This window comes from Schistocerca gregaria, chromosome 10, assembly GCF_023897955.1.
Source record: "Schistocerca gregaria isolate iqSchGreg1 chromosome 10, iqSchGreg1.2, whole genome shotgun sequence".
In the NCBI taxonomy this organism is placed as follows: domain Eukaryota; kingdom Metazoa; phylum Arthropoda; class Insecta; order Orthoptera; family Acrididae; genus Schistocerca; species Schistocerca gregaria.
The window spans coordinates 66,360,522-66,380,748 of NC_064929.1; the positions used below are offsets into that span (position 1 = coordinate 66,360,522).

The 20,227-nt window shown below is 40.9% G+C and overlaps 1 long non-coding RNA gene across 1 annotated transcript in view; it reads right to left on the minus strand.

Moving 5' to 3' along the window:
• The window catches only part of LOC126293392 (uncharacterized), a 52,360-nt gene extending 32,557 nt beyond the window's left edge, over nucleotides 1–19,803 (minus strand). The window contains exon 1 of the long non-coding RNA XR_007552287.1: nucleotides 19,152–19,803. This is a non-coding gene — a long non-coding RNA (uncharacterized LOC126293392). The remainder of the gene's footprint in view (nucleotides 1–19,151) is intronic.
• Nucleotides 19,804–20,227: the final 424 nt, after the last annotated feature.

The following is a 20,227-nucleotide window of genomic DNA, read 5'->3' on the forward strand; positions in this document are numbered from 1 at the left end:
GGAAGAAGACATTAAATGAGGTTCCTCTACACTTAAAGGAACACACACAACAACCAGGTAACTCATGTGAAATAGCAATTCACCAAATTCTTGAGAAGGTGGAAAGAGCTCTACATTGTTAGAAAATATCTCTCTGCATCTTCATGGGTATTGAGGAAGCATTTAGTAATAAGACCTTCAAATCCATGGTTAGAACTGAAGAAGGCATTCAGCCTACCATACGCAGCTTGATTAAGGTGATAATAAGTAGAAGAAAGGTAGCAGCCACCATGATGAATGATAAAATGATAATCATCATCAATGCTGAGTGTCCACAATGAGGGGCTTGTCCCCATTACTGTGGAACCTAGCAATGGACCAACTCATCCACTTTGCTGCTTTGGCAAGGATACCCAGACGATTTAGTCATAGTAATGATTGACAAATTTGGTAGTATTGTTAGAATGAGACCTATAATACACTACTGGCCATTAAAATTGCTACATCACAAAGAGGGCGTGCTACAGACGCGAAATTTAACCGACAGGAAGAAGATGCTGTGATATGCAAATGATTAAATTTTCATAGCATTCACACAAGGCTGGCACCTGTGGCGACACCTACAACATGCTGACATGAGGAGAGTTTCCAATCAATTTCTCATACACAAACAGCAGTTGAACAGCATTGCCTGCTGAAAAGTTGTTGTGGTGCCTCATGTAAGGAGGAGAAATGCGTACCATCATGTTTCCAACTTCGATAAAGGTCGGATTGTAGCCTATCACGATTGCAGTTTATCGTATCGCGTCATTGCTGCTCGCATTGGTCGAGATCCAATGACTGTTAGTAGAATACGAAATCGGTGGGTTCAGGAGGGTAATACAAAATGCCGTGCTGGATCCCAACAGCCTCATATCACTAGCGGTCGAGATGACAGGCATCTTATCCGCATGAGTGTAACGGATCGTGCAGCCATGTCTCGATCCCTGAGTCAACAGATGGAGACGTTTTGATGACGTTTGCAGCAGCACGGACTATCAGCTCGAAGACCATGGCTGCGGTTACCCTTGACGCTGCATCACAGACAGGAGTGTCTGTGATGGTGTACTCAACGACGAACATGGGTGCACGAATGGCAAACCATAATTTTTTTGGATGAATCCAGGTTCTGTTTACAGCATCATGATGGTCTCATCCGTGTTTGGCGACACCACGGTGAATGCACATTGGAAGCGTGTATTCGTCATCACCATACTGACGTATCAGCCGACGTGATGGTATGGGGTGCCATTGGTTACACGTCTCGGTCACCTCTTGTTCGCATTGACGGCACTTTGAACGGTGGACGTTACATTTCAGGTGTGTTACGACCCGTGGCTTTATCCTTCATTCGATCCCTGCGAAACCCTATATTTCAGTGGGATAATGCACAACCGCATGTTGCAGGGCCTTTCTGGATACAGAAAATGTTCGACTGCTGCCCTGGCCAACACATTCTCCAATTGAAAACCACCAACCGAAAACGTCTGGTCAATGGTGGCTGAGCAACTGGCCAGTCACTACTCTTGATGAACTGTGGTATCGTGTTGAATCTGCATGGGCAGCTGTACCTGTAGACGCCATCCAAGCTCTGTTTGACTCAACGCCCAGGTGTATCAAGGCCGTTATTACGGCCAGAGGGGGTTGTTCTGGGTACTGATTTCTCAGGATCTATGCACCCAAATTGCGCGAAAATGTAATCACATGTCAGTTCTAGTATAATATAATATAATATAATGAATACCCATTTATCATCTGCATTTCTTCTTGGTGTAGAAATTTTAATGGCCATTAGTGTAATTTATGGGTTTGTAGTATGGAAGAATAAAGGAGAACAGACAGTTTGGAATGTGGCAAAGTGCAGAGATTGGCCTGTTCAGCCATAGCAGGCAGAGTTAGCAGCACACAGAGACCATACTGGCCATATCATTATAAGTTTTTGTCACTATGGAGGTAGCGGTAGGGGCATAAGGCTTAAAAACTGTAAATAACTGGATTTCTTCAGGGTAGTCAGAATTTCACACCAATATAGTGAGCATGGTAAATAAAGGACTTATTGGGGAAGTGCCGGCTGACCGTACAATAACTTCAATAAATCTTTCAGTGTAGCAACTGGAAGAAGCAAGCAGTCAAAGAATGAGCCACGACAACATTCAGGAGATACAGTCTGGTTTACTGATGGGGTTGAAAACAATTGAAGGCTCTGGGGGTTGGATGTAAGGGGTACAGACGAGGCCAGAGGGAACAGTCTCTCTAGAAAGGCTGGCCACACTGGTCCAAGTGGAAATACCGGCTATCAGATTATGTGCAGAGGAGAATGAGCATAAGTACTACAAGGATCATAGCATCCACATTTATTCAGACAGCCAAACAGCTCTGAAATTTTTGTCAGACCCTCAATGACCATTGCAGAATGCCATGAAGCCTTTGGGAGACTAGAGGAAAGCAACAGGTTAAACCTGCTGTGGGTTCCTGGCCAATTAGGAATTAGTGGCAGTGAACTAGTTGAGGCTGGCAGGGACAGGTGTGATAACCCCATTTATTGGACTGGAACCTGTCCTAACCGTCGGCCGAGTGGTTCTAGGGGCTACAGTCTGGAACTGTGCGACTGCTACGGTCACAGGTTCGAATCCTACCTCGGGCATGGGTGTTGTGATGTTGTTAGGTTAGGTAGGTTTAAGTAGTTCTAAGTTCTAGGGGACTGATGACTTTAGAAGTTAAGTCCCATAGTGCTCAGAGCCATTTTGTCCTAACCATCATTAAGGCGACTGTAAAATCAAAACTGCATTGTTGGGTTAAGAGACAGAAAAAAAACTATAGCAAGCTAATCATGCCAAAGCTATGTTTCAAGAGAAGTCTTGTAATCCTGAACTTGGACATAAAACAGATTAAGCTCATGGCAACAATCTTGATTGGCTACGGGAACGTTAAGGAACACTTACACATGATGCGTGCACAGGAAGAAGCCTATAAGTGCAGACTACATGGTTAGGAGGATGAAAGTGTACTGCATCTAATCTTCCAATATGGAGGACAAAAGACCCAGAATATTTGGGTCATTAGAGCCTGAACAAATCGTGTCTGATGAGGAACTAGTAAGTGGTCTCCAAGTATTGTTTAAGGGTACTGGCCTTACTAAATTCACAGGGAATGAAACCGCACATTAAATTCAGTTTTGGTACAGACAGTGGTGGGCAAAGAACGCACTGTTTTTGTCTCCCTGCATTAATAAAATAAAATCAGTCTTTAAAAATGAGATGTCGAACATAAAAGATTTTTAATAAAATCATCGCTAATCATGAAATTCTCAATCCTCGAATATTTTTTCCTGCGGACATTACCATGGGTAACACTAAAAAACCACGATTTCCGGGCTGATCCCAGGCCTATGGTAAGCCTATTCTGCCATTTAAAGTGGTTGGTAGAAGTGGGACATAAACAGCTTCCTTCACGTACCCCCATAAGAAATAGTCCCAGGGTGTGAGCTCAGGACATCTTGATGGCCAGAAGTGCAGATCCATGTCCTCAAGTCCGCTGTGACCAATCCAGCACTAAGGAAGGGAGTATTCAAAAAGCCTCATATAGCATGGTGCCAGTGGGGGAGCTCCATCCTGTTGGGAAATGAAATCCTGCGAATCTGCCATAACTTGAGGGAACTGTCATTGCTCCCACATGTCCAGGTACGTGATACCAACTCAGTTCTTTCCACAAAGAAAAAGGGTCCATATATATTTGTATGGGATATGGTACAGAACACATTGATCTTCAGTGAGTCTCTTTCATGTTGCTATGGTGCATGTGGATTTTCCAAACCCCATATGCGAACATTGTGTTTGCTGACTTGTCCTCTATGGTGGAATGTCACTACATTGCTAAAAATTACATGTTGTAGAAATGCGTCATCCTCCACCTTTGCTAGAACATAACCACAAAATGCAAAACGCTTCTCTTTGTCATTGGGGTTGAGAGCCTGCACAAGTTGTAAGCGGTAGGGCTTGTACAGTTAGTTGGGGTATTCCAAGTTCTCGACTGGCTCTATTCATAGACTCACTAGGAGTGTGCATAAAACGTTTTTGAATCCGATGTACATCATCCTCTGACACGTGGTCGGCCTGTGCTTTTTCCTTTGCACACACTCCCAGTCTGTTTAAATTGCTTAAACTAACGGCTAATTCTTTTGCGAGTTGATGGTTGAATACCGAATTTCGTACGAAATGCCCGTTGCACTGCAATTTGCGACACACTTTTTGCGTACAAATACCATGTATTTAAAGCAAAACTTACATACAAAAAGACCACTCATCACTCAAAATCACACAATACACAGCTATGATACGAGACAAAAATTGGATGTACATGTTCAAAGCGCCAACACAAAGTTATTTCAAAACAGCCTTATCCATCCTAGTATCAAACTATACAATGCCTTACCAGATACCATTAAACACATACAAAACATTGGTAACATCAAATCTAAACTGAAGTCGTACTTGGTTGATCACTGCTTTTACACAGTAAATGAATACCTACAAAACTAAATTTTTGTGTGTTTACCCAATGTAGTCTCATTCAGAAGAACATTTGTATTTTATTTCTCTGCGTAACAACATTTATTTAAGTATTCATCATTCATTGATATATTAATGTGTGTTATTATGTACAAAGGTATATTATATGTAAAACTGTTAATATTAACAAAAAAATCCAAATATCTATTACACATTGTGCGGCTGTAGATGAAATGGATCAATAAATCAATCAATCAATGCATAAAACCTTGTGCTCCACAGTCGGCATCTCACTCGCAACTGACAGTGAAAGGGAATGACGGCCCTATTGCCACGCGAACTTTACCAGCTGCTTTTGAAACCATCACCAGCCGCCAAAAACTCTGAAACTTCCTCTTTCAATTGGTATAAAGCTTGTTCGTTTTGGACTTGTACTTCAATACAAATGAATTTTTGAAAATGGGTCCATCATTGAGACTAACCCTATGTGTGTGTGTGTGTGTGTGTGTGTGTGTGTGTGTGTGTATGTATGTTTTGTTTACAGAATAATACGCAAATGATGTTGCCATTTCACAAAATTAATGCTTGAAAACATCTGCAGATGACAGCCGTTTTCAGTGATGCACTTCTGAAACCCCTCTCGGAAGTTGGCTTCTACGCACTCCAGCACTGCTCTATTAGTTCGGACGACTTCCACATGAACTGCTTGCTTCAGTTCTTCAAGTGCACGTATGTTATGTTCATATACACATGACTTGAGGTAACTCCACAAAAAGTAGTCGCACAAGGGAAGGTCCATGTAATGAGGAAGCCAACTAATGTCACCAAACTGGGAAATGATGTGACCACGAGAAACAGTCCGAATAGCTTCCACTGACAATCTTGCAGTCTGAGCTGTGGTCCCATCCTGCTGAAACCAAACTCCCCATATCGGAATATGTTTCCTTCTTAGCTCAGGTAGGAAGAATTCAGTGATCATCTGTCTATCACGTTCTGAGGGTATGGTTACTGTGTCCCCGTTATCGCCTAAGAAAAGCTATGGACCAATAATATCTGTACTGTTATGTGACTTGAGGCATCCCCGGCGAATGTGCTGTATCCAAGGTTCTCGTGTGTCCAGCCGGATCCGATTGTCGAAGTTCCACGATATTTCGGCGGATAACCGTTGCGCCATCATCAGGTGGTGCTGATGGAATGATCTGTCTGCGCTGTGTCCGTGGTATTTATGTCCGCGGGGTCCCGAGTCGTACCCTGGCGAGGGCGTGTCGGGAGGGTGGGGGGGGGGGGGGGTTAGGGGGTAGCTTCAGCCACGCCCAGTGGTAGGCGCAGTCCATCGCCTTCCGCTGTGACGGAAGGATCTCGCTTCCCCTCGCGCCGTAGCTCTTTGATGGTGTTTAATATGGTTTCCATGCCTTGCTAAGTTGAAACCCGGTGTCCCTGTTGATGAGGTTATCTGTTACTCGAATTTCTATGGCCTCCTTGTAGATACTGACCCAGTAGGCACTAGTGGCAGTCAGGATTTTTGTCTCTTCGAATTTTGCTATGTGTCCGGTTTCAATGCAGAGTTCTGCTAGGGTCGAATGGCTGGGTTGGCGTAAGTGGGTGTGACGTTCGTGTTCTTTGCATCGGCCCTCGACCGTGCGAACTGTTTGGCCGATATAGGATTTGGCACAGCCGCACGAGATTTTGTATACACCCGCTTTCTTAAGCCCTACGTCATCTTTTGCCGTTCCCAGTAGGTCACGAATCTTTGCTGGTGGCCAGAAGACTGTGTCAATCTTGTGTCGCCTTAACAGTCTTTCTATTTTTCACGACACGTTGCCAGCAAACGGCAGGAAGGCCAGAGCTTGCTTCTCTTCTTCGGGTTGTTCTTCATCTCGGTTCTTGCTGCACTTCTGTTGTCGGAAGGCCCTTTGGATTTGGCGGCTGCCATACCCATTCTTGCGGAACACAAACTCCAGGTGTTTGAGCTCTGTTGTCAAGTTCTGTTCATCAGAGATCGAGTGTGCTCTATGTACTAAGGCGTTGAGCATTCCATGGCAGCTGGTGGCAGCTGGAGGCATGTAGGTACAGGTCAGTGTGTGTAGGCTCCCGGTACACACTGTGGCCCAGTGAGCCATCAGACCCACATTCCACTAGGACATCAAGAAAGGGTGGTTTTCCATCTTTCTCAGTCTCCATGTTAAACCGAATCTTACTGTGCACCGAATTTAGATGTTGCAGAAAAATCTGTAGCTGTTCCTGTACATGTGGCCAGATGACGAACGTGTAGTCCATGTAGCGAAAGAAGCAAACAGGTTTCAGTTCGGCGGCTTCCAGTGCTTTCTCTTCGAAACTCTCCATGAACAGGTTGGCCACCACTGGGGAGAGCGGGCTCCCCATGGCTACTCCGTCGGCCTGCTAGTAGTATTGACCATTGAAGACAAAGTACGTCAATGTTAACATGTGCCTGAACAGTTGCGTCAGTTCGGCTCCGAATTTCTCGCTGATTAAGTGGAGAGAATCTTCCAGCGGGACAAGTGTGAATAATGAGACGACATCGAAGCTGACCATGATGTCGGATTCTTGTACTGTTATCTCCTTCAGGCGGCCAATGAAGTCCATCGAGTTCCGGATATTTGGCGCACACTTCCCCACATAAGGTCTTAGCATGCCCGCTAAGTGCTGCGCCAAAAGATACGTTGGTGCCCTAAGTTGCTGACTATGGGTCGTATCCCTTCTTTGTGCATTTTTGGGTGCCCATATATCCTCGGAGCTACCTCCGAACGTTGCCGAAGTCTTTTGATATCCTTGTCCTCGAGCGCGCCATTTTTCAGCAAGGTGGCGGTGCTTTGTTGTATCTTCCTGGTCGGGTCAGTGTTGATTTTCCGATATGCTGGATCGTCTAGCAATTGCAGCATCTTCTGTTCGTAGTCGCGTCTCTCAAGGATGACTGTGGCATTTCCTTTGTCGGCAGGAAGAACGACTATCTCCTTGTCGTCTCTGAGGGCTCGTAGTGCTGGTCTTTCTGCTCCCGAGATGTTGCTTCTGGCCGGTTTTGCCCTTGAAACAATCCGGCAAGTTACCCTTCTAATTTCTTCTGCTTTGTCATCTGGTAAGCCGGAAAATCTTGCAAAATTGTGCAGTACTCTTCATCTGCTACTTGCACAATCTTGATGCTACTGCCGCTAGTATCGCGGTGATATCCGGTGGTTGTCAGACCACTAAGGCTGTCCAAAATACAGGAATTAGATGTGGATCATTTCATGTAAACGAGGAATCACTATCAAAAAATTAATTTTTCTCTGGGAATATTTTCCCCTGTTACGTATGTAAGTTGGGCATTGAATTTTATTGCGAGAATGATTTTTCCCTCCAAAACCTATTGTTTATTTGTGAGAGCCATTGTTTTGAAGACTATATTGTTGAGTTTGTTCATGCAAAAAATTTGATCAATTTCAAGGTAAGGGAAAAATCATGAAATTTATCATTATTCTTCATTGTTTATATATCACTTTAAAGTGCATGGTATACTTTTAGAAGCAATCAATTGAAGCATGAGTAATACAAAAACATTTATACAACCTAACCCCAAATGACAATTTTTTAAAGATTTTGCACAAAATACATTAACGTATAGAAACTTATATGCCATGCTGTCCTTCACAAAGTGTACCTGATAATTTGGTGTCTCAAATGAATTTCCTCCTGGAAGCCTTCTCCTGGTATATTAATATATTTAATTCATGTAACGTGAGTTACCTTTATTTATGTAATATGAGTTACCCTACTTTTTGTAAGATTAGTTATAATTTTGAGAAGTCAGATTGGTTCTCAATTACATATAACACAACTAACAATGTATTTTAACATATTTAATGTATATTTATCTCTATATGCTACACAAAATCCCAAAGGAAATAGCTATTTCTACTTTACAACAATTTGCAATTTTTGCAGAACGCCTTTAAGTGCAGCTGAAAAGATGAGAAGAAGAAGTCAGAAATTGAAAGATGAAGGCAGATATGAAGAGTATAAAATCAAACACAAGGAAACTACGAAAAAATTCAGGAAAAAGAACCAGGAAAAGCAAAAATGTTTGAGTAAAAGAGAACAAAAAAGGATTGCTGCAGACAGGAAAGAGAATGTTAGAGAAAGAGTTGCCAAGTTCAGGAAGCAGCTAAAGGAGGCATCTTCAGCTACACTAAGTAGTTCTGCCTCTCCACCATATAAAAAACAGGTCTTCATTGGAAAAAGCCACATCAAAAGTGAAACATGTACTTCCAGCATCACCCAGAAAACAAAAATGTGTTATTAGAAGGTTGTATCATACATTTGTTGAACCTTTAGAAGTAGGGAGAAGCTCTAAACAAAAAATAAGTGATGAAATGATAAGTGCAGTGGGGAAATTCTATGACATTAGCAGACAGGTTCCTGGACACAAAGACGTTGTGACTGTAAAAGATGAGAAAGGTAAGAGTAAGTTGCAAGTACGACACTTGATGTTTTCTTTGAAAGAAGCCCATGCAATGTTTTGTGAAGAAAATAGCAAAGTGATTGGTAAAAGTAAATTCGCTGAATTAAGTCCCAAACATCTCATGGTTGCCAATAAACTTCTGGACATAACGTGTGTCTCTGCAGATATCACGAGAATTTCATCTGTGCTATTAACTCTCTTCATAGCATAGTACCTCAGGTACCTAGGTACACCAGTAACTGGCCAGAATTTTTCTATGTGCAGTGCCTACAGCATTGTTTGTTGGGAAAGTGCATGAAATGTAAAGATTTATTGGCAGTTAAACTTCTTGATTTATGTTCTGGTAAACAAGAGTACAGTGTGAAATGGTATGTGTGGCAGGAGAGCGGTGGCAGAAGTTTGAAAGCAGAGGGAGAAGGTACATTACAGAATCTTATTGATCATATTCTTACCATGGGACCTAAATTTTTAGAGCACTGCTACTTTAAGAGAGAACAATCAAAGAAGTATCAGAGTGATAAGGAATCACTGCCTTCTGCGATACTAACTGCCATGAGGCAAATCGATTTTTCTGAAAATTTTGCTTGTGTAAGTCAAGATGAAATTGAAAGTGCACATTGGCAGTAGAATCCAATCAGTATTTTTACTGCCATGATTTGGCATTCAGGTACTTCTCGCCCCTACATATTGGTATCTGATAATCTGGAGCACACAAAAAACACTGTCAGTTATGTTGATAGACTTCTTGAAGAACTACCAAAAATATTAGAGAAGTTACAATCTGGTCAGATGGTCCTGCTTCCCAGTTTAAAAACAGATATGTTGCAGAGGATATAAAAGTGGTAAGAAAGAGTCATGCCAAAAGAACTACATGAAAGTACTTTGCAACTTCTCATGGGAAGGGGCCAGTGGATGTAATTGGTGGGGCTGCCAAACGCCAAGTTTGGTCTCATGTGAAAAGCAGAAAATGTTGTAAACAATGCAATAGACTTTTTAAAAGAACTGTTGAAATATTCTTCGAATGTGACAGCACTTCTTATGGGTGAAGAAGACTTTCGCCAAACAAGCAAAAAACTACACCTCTCGGCCTTAATCAAGAACTGCAAGCCTTTCTTGAACATTTCTAAAATTCATCATTTGTAACTCTATAATAATGAAGTTTTAGGACACACCACTTCCTCAGCTGCAGAGGAAAACACTAACAGAACAGAAGAAGCACTAGATATGCAAGTATATGGTTAGGTGGTGGTAAAATATGACAATTCATATTTTCCTGGTAATGTTACTAAAACTGAAAACGGTGAGTTTAAAATTCATGTTATGATGATAGATGGGAAGTTCTGGAAGTGGCCTGAAATTAAAGATGAGATTTACTACACTAAAGACAAGCTTGTCAGAAAAGTGAACCCTCCAAGTAATGTAAATTCGGGTCTAGTGAAGCAGGGCATACAACCAGTTGGCTTTGACCAATGACGTCATACATTACTCATAGATAATAATGTCTTCACTTTCAGCTATAATTAAAAAAAACAATTCTGTGTTCCAGATAAGCGCTATCATTGTACATTAAAATAATTGAACGTGATTTTAAAAGAGATCGCTACATATTGATCAAAATATTCTTCGTGTGCATTTGTTCAAATAATTGGTTGTTTGCAATTCATTTGGTACTTAATTTCATTCTTAGTGATATTGAGGTAATCTGGACTATTAGTTTCTTATTTTAGGGCAATTTTTAGTATCTCTTTTTCATTTGTAGGTATGGATTTATCTGTTCCGATGAACCTGGATGATTTGAGAGAGGCTATGAGTGTAGACATGTTGGCCACGATTTGTTTTTTTTTATAAATGTATGGTCTCGTTGCCGAGTATGTTCGATGTCGTGAGTGCGGCGAACATATGCGCCTCACAAATGTAACTCGTCACCATACTCGCGACTTATTCATATGGCGCTGCATCAAAGATCGGTTGTGGCGGTCCAGTGGACAAGGGACGCAGTTCGAAAAATCTAAGCTCGCCTTGAGAGACATTATGAAAATCACGTATTGTTGGTGTTTGAGATATCTTGTGTGGCTGTGTGTCAATGAATGTCGTGTGAGTAAACATACAGTTGTGGACTGGTACTCTTCTTGTAGGACAGTTTGTGGGGAATACATGAAATATAGGGGGCCGCGTGTTATGGTCGAAATTGACGAATCTCATTTTGGCCTAAGGAAGTACAACGGGGGGGGGGGGGGGGGGGGAGCCTCCGGTGGGATTATGGGTTTTGGGGGCTGTAGTTTCAGCTCAAGAATGTGACAATGTAGTGTTTAAAGAAGTACCCAATCGAAGGGAGGAAGTTTTAGTCATCAAGTTGCAGAGGGTTCCACTGAATTTGAGACGGGTTTTCTTCATGTAGGAATTTAGGAGAAAGGGGTTACCAGCATCTCATAGTAAATCACAATATTGAGTTCAGATTGTTTAGTATAGACAGTTATTGGACAGCTATGAAATCACTTGTAGGGAAGGGGAAACGCCACATTTCCAACTTCAAAGTCACCTAGACGAATATTCATGGATACATAGTATTCCCCAAAAGTATTGCCCATTTAAATGTTTTATTAAACATGTTGGGCAAATGTACTGTACGAAATATGTTAGGTAATTTCACATTAGGATCGGGGGGGGGGGGGGGGGGATGAATGTGTGTGTGTGTGTGTGTGTGAGAGAGAGAGAGAGAGAGAGAGAGAGAGTATTTTAGAAATCTTGTGTTTGTTGTGTATGTGGGTATGTGATTTTTGTTTATGTCTTTCTAGGCAAGCTTCGGTTCTTTTAGGAATTTCCCGTCTGGTAAATTCACTTTTCCATTTTCTTCTTTTACTGCAATTGACTATTGTGACGTATTTCATTGTTGTATTACACCAATACGTATGTTTTCGTGTAGTCCAGTACGCAATAGAAATTTCGCAGCTGTCGTTCTTCTTTCGTTTCCCAGAGCTAGTATCACTACGATTTTTTCGAATCTCTACTAGCAATATTGACGGCGAAACGGCCGACACAACTGAAATTTGTATTCCGTCCTTCAGTTGACCTTTACCCTGACACTACGTATTCGAAAAGAACGACATATGTAACACTGATAATATTTACCAATATGTCAACTGGAGAGCAGGATACAAATGTTGTGTATAGCTGTATAGGTCAAGTAAAGAATGGGATACTATTAGCATTGAGTGCGAAAAAAAAAAACTGTACTACGGGATACAAATTGTATGTGTGTCGTCCTATTGCCTCTTCTCATAGTTCAAATGAGATACAGGTTGCAAATGTAACGTACCTCCATTTCCAAGTTGTCGTTAGCAGTGTACATATATAGAGGTCAACGGAAGTACGGGATACAAATATTATGTACGTAGCTCGTTCTGCCATCGATAGTACTTATCTACGCAAGAACAGCGGCGGTGAAATCAACAATACATATAAAATGTGTATCCCGTGCTTCATTTATTGTTTAGTGAAGCAGGGGATACATGGTTCAACTGAACAACAGGACACTAATGCTAGTGAAAACGAAGAAATCGACGTACATCAAACTTGTATCCCGTAATGCACTTAAGCAATACAATTCGAACGAGGTTCGAGATACAAGTCAGGGTCAATTTTTCCAGGCTACCTCAAGTTGTAGAAATAAAGATATCAGAAGAGGTATAATTTTCCACGCAAGATAAAAGAGGAATTAAGAGTCCGATACCACTCGTCGGCTTTGTCCAATTACGTCATACGTAAGGCAATGATGCTGCTATGGACGATCTATGAATGGGACGGATCATACTCTTAAACAAACGAATGTAGCCTGCCATAAAATGATACATTTAACGCGACTATTGTTTACGCGCGAATTTCAGTTAAACGGGTTGAAATGACTGAAATAGGTAAGAACATGAGAGCAATTACGGGTGCATATATTATATTATATTTTGCACACATACTGCAAAAACGATCTAAATAATGAACCGTCGAACAGCTGGGATCGGTAACTAGAAGCAACCTATCTAGGAGGTTATTTCTAGTTACTGACTCCAATATTACTGTTTGTTGCGCAAAAATCTTATAACATATCAGAAACGTGCTGGAAAAATGATCTTGTTAGTGAAGTACAGAATACGACTAGTCTTTCAAAAAATGAAAATCTTTACACACATTACTGCACACGCAAAAAAGCAAAGAAATAAAACGCAAAAATGACCCAAATTTTGCAACCGATAACTATACTACACAAAAGTCACACCAGCTGCAGTAGCTCCAAATAACACTCAGTAAAATCGATACACCAGGAGTGACAGTAAAAATAAGAGAAGTGTAGCAGAAACATCGGTAAGGAAAACATAAAAGCGGCTACATAAAAAGAAACTTATCGCATATGAACTTCCAAAGGAGTCATATATCGAGGCTGACAAGAACGAAGTAAGGACACAACAAGAAATAATAATGTTAGAAGGTGAAATTGCAACTGAAGAAACAAAATCCAGAATAACAAATGAAAAAATAATGAGAAACATAAACTGTCAGGCACGAATGAGGTACCACCCAAATCAGTTGTTCCCTACAACCCGCCCTCAAAAAAATGGCTCTGAGCACTATGGGACTCAACTGCTGTGGTTATCAGTCCCCTAGAACTTAGAACTAGTTAAACCTAACTAACCGAAGGACATCACACACATCCATGCCCGAGGCAGGATTCGAACCTGCGACCGTAGCAGTCGCACGGTTCCGGACTGCGCGCCTAGAACCGCGAGACCACCGCGGCCGGCCAACCCGCCCTCAATCAGACGCAAAATTTTATAATGATGTAGAAAATATGAAACCAAGAGTCACTCACATAAACCCTCCGGCAAAGAAACAGCGGGTCTAGTGAAGCAGGGGGTACAACCCGTCAGCTTTGACCAATGACGTCATACATTAGTCATAGATAGTAATGTATTCACTTCGAGGCATAGATAATAAAAAAGTTCTGTGTTCCGAATAAGCGCTGTCATCGTAGATTAAAATTATTGGCAATGATATTGAGGTAATTTGGAGTATTAGTTTGTTTTCGTAGAACAATTTATACTGTCCTATTTTCGTTTATAGGAATGGATTTGTCTGTTTGTGGGTATGTAATTTTCGTTACTGTCTGTCTAGGCGAGCTTCGGTTATTCCTCGATATTTCCGCATGGTAAGTTCACGTTTCCATTTGCTTCTTCCACTGTATTTCACTATTTTGACATTACATAATAGAAATTTCTCAGCTGTCGATATTCTTTCGTTTCCCAGCACTAGTATCAGTACGACATTTTCGAATGTGTACTTACTATATCACAGGCGAAACCCCTGTCACAACTGAGATTTGTATCCCGTCCCTCACTTCGCCTTTACACTCACGACACAGCTAAAATTTGTATCCTGTCCTTCACTTCGCCTTTACACGGACACTATATATGTCAATTGGCGAACAAGATACAAATGTTACTTATAGATATATAGCTCAAGTAACGAATGGGATACTATTAGCGTCCAAGGCAACAAGAAAACTGTAGCCCATAGTGAAGTACGGGTTACAAATTCTACATGTGTCGTCTTCTTGTCTCCGTGTAGTTCAGTTGTGGTACAGGTTGTAAATGTAACTTACTTCTACTTCCACCTTTTCGTTACCAGTGTAAATGTATAGAGGTCAACGGAAGTCTGGTATACATATATTATATATGTAGGTCCTTCTGTCATCAGTGGTACTGATATGTACATAAGAAAGGACTGTTAGTAATAGCGGAGACGAAATAAACAACACATCTACAATTTGTATCCCGTTTTACACTTACAGTTTACTGAAGCGGAGCATACATCGTTCAAGTGAAGAGCAGAACAGTAATGCTAGTAAAAACGAAGAAACCGTCTTACAACAAACTCATATTCCGTACTGTACTTAAGCAACACACTTTGAGTGAGTTTTTAATTTGTATCCGGTGTTTCATTTACAGTTTAGTGAAGCAGGGCATACATAGTTCAAGTGAACAACAGGACAGCAATGCTAGTTGAAACTAAGAAATCGATGTACACTGAACTTTATTGCGTAAGTGCAGTACGGGATACAAGTAATACTAATACTAATACTAATACTAATACTAATACTAATACTAATAATAATAATAATAACAATAATAATAATTATTATTAATGTAATATTAATTAATTTTAATAATTAATTACTATTATAAAAATATATAAAAATTAAAACACAGTCGTTACTTTTGTAGATTTTAAAAAGGCCTACGACTCAATAGACAGAGTAGTGCTCTGCAAGACGCTGGAAGAGTTCAGCATTGACAGAAAGACAAGAGCAATCATTCGGGCAACATTAACTGACACAGTCTCCAAGGTTAAATTTATGGAGGATATCTCAGAACCATTTGAAACTGGAGTGCGACAGGGTGACGGACTTTCACCATTACTCTTTAATATCATTCTTGAACAAATTATCAGGACGTGGGGAAAAGAAGTCAAAGGAATCCAAATTGGTATTAGAAAAGATAATAGATTCAATGTAAAGTGTTTAGCTTTTGCGGATGTCCTTGCAATCCTCACAAATAATAGAAAAGAAGCCACTGACGCCATAGAGAAGTTACACGAAATTTCACAAAGAACTGGCCTGCAAATCTCATATGAGAAAACCCAGTACATAGAAAGAGTGCCACAAGACAAATTGCCTATTGTGACAACCCATGGGAAAATCGTACAAGTACCACATTTTAAGTACCTGGGAGAAATCATCCAGCCATCAGGGAGAGAATAAAAAAAACTACAGAAATCATATACACTCACGTGGAACTATTATAACAAAAAGTCCATATCCATTAACGCAAAATTGAGGCACTACAACACTGTCGTACTTCCGGAGGCACTGTATGCATCTGAAACAACACGAATAGGTGGGCAAACTAAAATCAAAGAAATAGAGAAACAAGAAAGGAAAATTCTCAGGAAAATTTTTGGTCCGATACAAGAACAAGGAACCTGAAAGAAGAGACCAACATCACAATTACATAAATACACAGACAAGATTACGGATACAATAAGGAAAAGAAGAATGCAGTTCTACGGACATATCCACAGGATGAATGAAAACATAATTTCAAATAGAATTCTTAAAGTCATCAACTAAGGCAGGGGAAAAACAAAATGGATAAAAGAAGTTGAAGAGGACCTCAGACAAGCACACATAACAGTAAACGATTCAGAAAATAGAAGTGAATTCAGGAACATCATCAAAAAACCTAAATTTGACACCACAATACAGAAGAGACCAGGATGCAAATGGACAGCGGAGCGAAAGAAAGAACACAGTGAAAACAAAAAAACATAAGCAATCATCATAAAGGAATTCAAGTTCAAACGCTCTCTTAAATGGGAATAATCGAAAATAATAATAATAATAATAATAATAATAATAATAATAATAATAATTATTATTATTATTATTATTATTATTATTACTATTACCTGTATCCCATACTGCACTTAAGCAATACAGTTCTAAAGAGTTTCGAGATACAACTGTCATACATGTAACGTGATGTATTCTTTGCTAGTAATATATTTCATTCATTTCTCTCCATTGTATTTTGCAGAGAAATACTAAGATACAAACACGCGATATCATTAACGTGAAAATGCTTCTGCCCCTTATATGTGTAAAGTACAGTTTTTCTCTCTTGCATTCCTTTGTTTCTGAACTTTCTTCTCAGCTCTTTCATCTTTGTAATGCATGCTCTCTGGCCAATTCTGACGTCATTGGTCAAAGCTGACGGGTTGTACCCCCTGCTAAACTAGACCCGAAACAGCAGTGCCCCTCGGACCACCATTGTAACCAGAAAATATTAAAAGGTCAGAAAAACCTCCCTCCAGAGAAACCAAAAAAGTAGCACTCGCACAATACAATAACATAAAAAAACCCAACGCAAAACAAGAAAATAGTATCAGACCCACCAATACCTAACTAACAAAACGAGGCTTGTACATTTTGCTGACAACTTTGATAGATGCAAGAAATAAACAATAAGCTTTAGGAATACTCTTCCCCCAACAGTATTCATCTAAATGACCTTGCAAATCTGAAATCCTTCTCTTTCCCCACGCGACAACAGATTTCACATCCCCCCCAATACCCATCGATAGTATTAGTACATGTCCCCGTCTTATAATCTTTAAACTAAATATTGCGATTAACGACCAAATGATGATAACCCCTTTCAGCCAACCCCTTCTACGAAGCAAACCCATCTGACATGAGTACAGAACCTTCTTCCACATGTTCTTCTATTAAAGATGCATAGACTTCCTTTGTCCGATTAGCTACAACCCTAAATACAATATCAGCACAATCTCCTCCAGAAACTACTGCTCCAAAAACCCAAAGCCCAACAACCTCGTGCCCCCTTTCGTACTTTCTCTTTCCAAAATGTGACTCATGTACTTCAACTATGACCCCCCCCCCCCCCCCCCAATGACCCCCTATATTTTATAAATTCCCCGCAGACTTCTTTACAAAATGAGAACCAGTTGACTACGGTGTCACATGAAACCCCTGCTTCGTGCATGACAGATTTGCAATAATATTCATAGCAAAAATAGTAGGTAAGCATGAAAATTACGTCTAAATTCAGCCTCGATCTTTCGAACCACGTCCCCCTGCGTATGGATCTTCATATGTTATTTTTTTCTGGAAGTCCACATGTATTCGTCGAAAGTTCGTGATGGCGCAACCTTCGTCAAATCCATATAATTTCCACAGACACTGCACTTGCAAAATTCAGCAATGACACCCAATGATTGCAAACATTTTATAGTTGATTTACGGTCACTCATTTTCTGAAGCAGAAGTTTCGCAGTAAATACAACTGACTCATCCACAACTAACAGCGTGAGAAATCAAGGCCTTATAAATCACGACTACTTATAAATCACGACTACTTTCATTAACAAAAGACGCCGAAAACAAATTATGAGACCAAAACAAAACAATCTACATCGAATTTTTAATAGCGCGCGTAACGAAGAAATCCAGAGAAATCATTTAACGTTCATTGATAGCAATCTGCGGCACAAACTAAATAACATCAGACATTACGTCAATGGTCAAAGCCAACGGGTGGTATCGGACACTAGAATTGACCCAAATAAACAGTACATGTGAAATATGTATCCCGAGCTTCATTTAGGGTTTAGTGAAGCAGGGGCTACATGTTTCAACTGAACAACAGTACATTAATGCGATTGAAAACGAAGAAATCGACGTACATCAAACTTGTATCATGTAATGCACTTAAGCAATACAATTCGGACGATGTTCGGAATACAACTCAAGGTCAATTTTCCCAGGCTACCTTAAGTTGTAGAAATACAGATATCCTAAGAGGTATAACTTTCCACGCGAGATAAACGAGGAATTAGATTTCGTCATGTAAGGCTCTCGGCACTCGAAACTACAACGCATTCGCTTATTGCTATTCACACCGAGAACGACAAAATATGTTCCCCTGGCAACGCACTACACGTTTACCACAATTCGCGCCACCAGAATCGTACGGTCGACATTGACTCGCACATTCGATATATATCGTTAGGAGCCGAGGCGTTCGATAGGCAATCATTCTTGGATATTACCTATTTATATGTGACGTAATTTATTCTATGCTACCAATATTTTCCATCCATTTTTCCCTTTTATTTTCGCGAGAAATAATAAGATACAAACACACGATGTCCTTAACGTGAAAATACTACTGAATTTTGTGTATCTTTTTCATCTCTCGTATTCCTTTGTTTCTGAACATTCTTGTCAGCTCTTTCATCTGTGTAATAAATGGTATCTCGTCAATTCTGACGTAATGGGTCAAAGCGGACGTTGTATCCCCTGTTTCACTAGACCCGTGGTACCAGCAAAGTGTGGGCCCAAACTCTGACGTGGTATGCGAAGTGGAGCGACTCCTTGGACGTCATCGGCAACGCCCGCTGCGGCGGCTCATATTACCGCGTGAAAGCAAAGCTGCCATCTGTGCACTTAAGAGATCCATCTTGGCGACCAGGGTATCGTAATAGGCACACGACACCGTAGGGTTTATGGACATAACACTGGAAGGAACAGTTACTGTACTGACCTGCGAGAACGGCGTGATGGCACCTTGTATGCGGTCAGCAAGTTCTGCGACCACGTCCAGTAACAAAGATGTCCGAATGTTTCTTTCACCTGGACCGGCAGACGGTTGCTCCAAATCATGCGCAGGAGTTTGTTACGAAGTGTGTCGATGTCTACTTCATTGTAAAGATGGCTAAGGTATTGTAAGGGTTTCTTGTCGCCCATTTCTTCTTGTGTCAATACCTGGCAATTGCGACCTTCCTGTGAAGCCGCTATACTACGTATGAGCTGTGCTGTTAATCTGTCGTAGGCGTTTTTCGTCGGAGGAGCTGTTATTATGTCTTGGAGCTCCTTACAACATCGCTAATCAAGCTGGCTTACGAAAAAAGAGAATTTTGTGTTATCTGCGGTTATTCCGGTGTAGGAAAAGCTTGTCTCCACCTCAGCAAACCAGAATGCAGGATTATGGGACCAGAAGGGCTGGAGGCGCAATGCCAGGCGTGATACCGTAGACGGTTCCTTTGTTGTTTGCTAATTCCGTTCGTAAAAATCGCGTGGGGGTCATCACTGACGAGAGGTGTAACTATGTGAGAAAATCACGCACTTGAACTTCCATACAATCAAAGACGAGATGGAACTTCAAACATATTTGTTAACTCTCCACATTCACAGTTGTGTCCAAGCGCTACTATAACAACAAGAGTAACAGAATCTCTACAAAAAACAAAGAGTAAAAGTCGGTAGTTGCTCTGCTATTCTAAGAGCAAATGTGGCGCGTCGCTGCAGGTGAATCACCGCGCCCCTAGCGGTAAAACACTTGGTGTAAGGGCGGTATTCTTCTGTCTTCATTTCGCACTCGCGCGACGCGCACGTATTTCGACGCAGGTGACTATCGCACACACTGACTGCGCTGTCCGTGGGTTATGATCGCTAAAGACGTACTGATTTAGTTAGCAATACGATGTGGAAGTATCGTCGATTGTCAGTTATAGAACAATATTTCCTTTTCCAAATGTTACTTTAGTGTGTTCTTTATATAAAGACCTGTTTACCAGTTTATATAAATCAACACATGTTGATGGGTTATCTGGGGTTGTC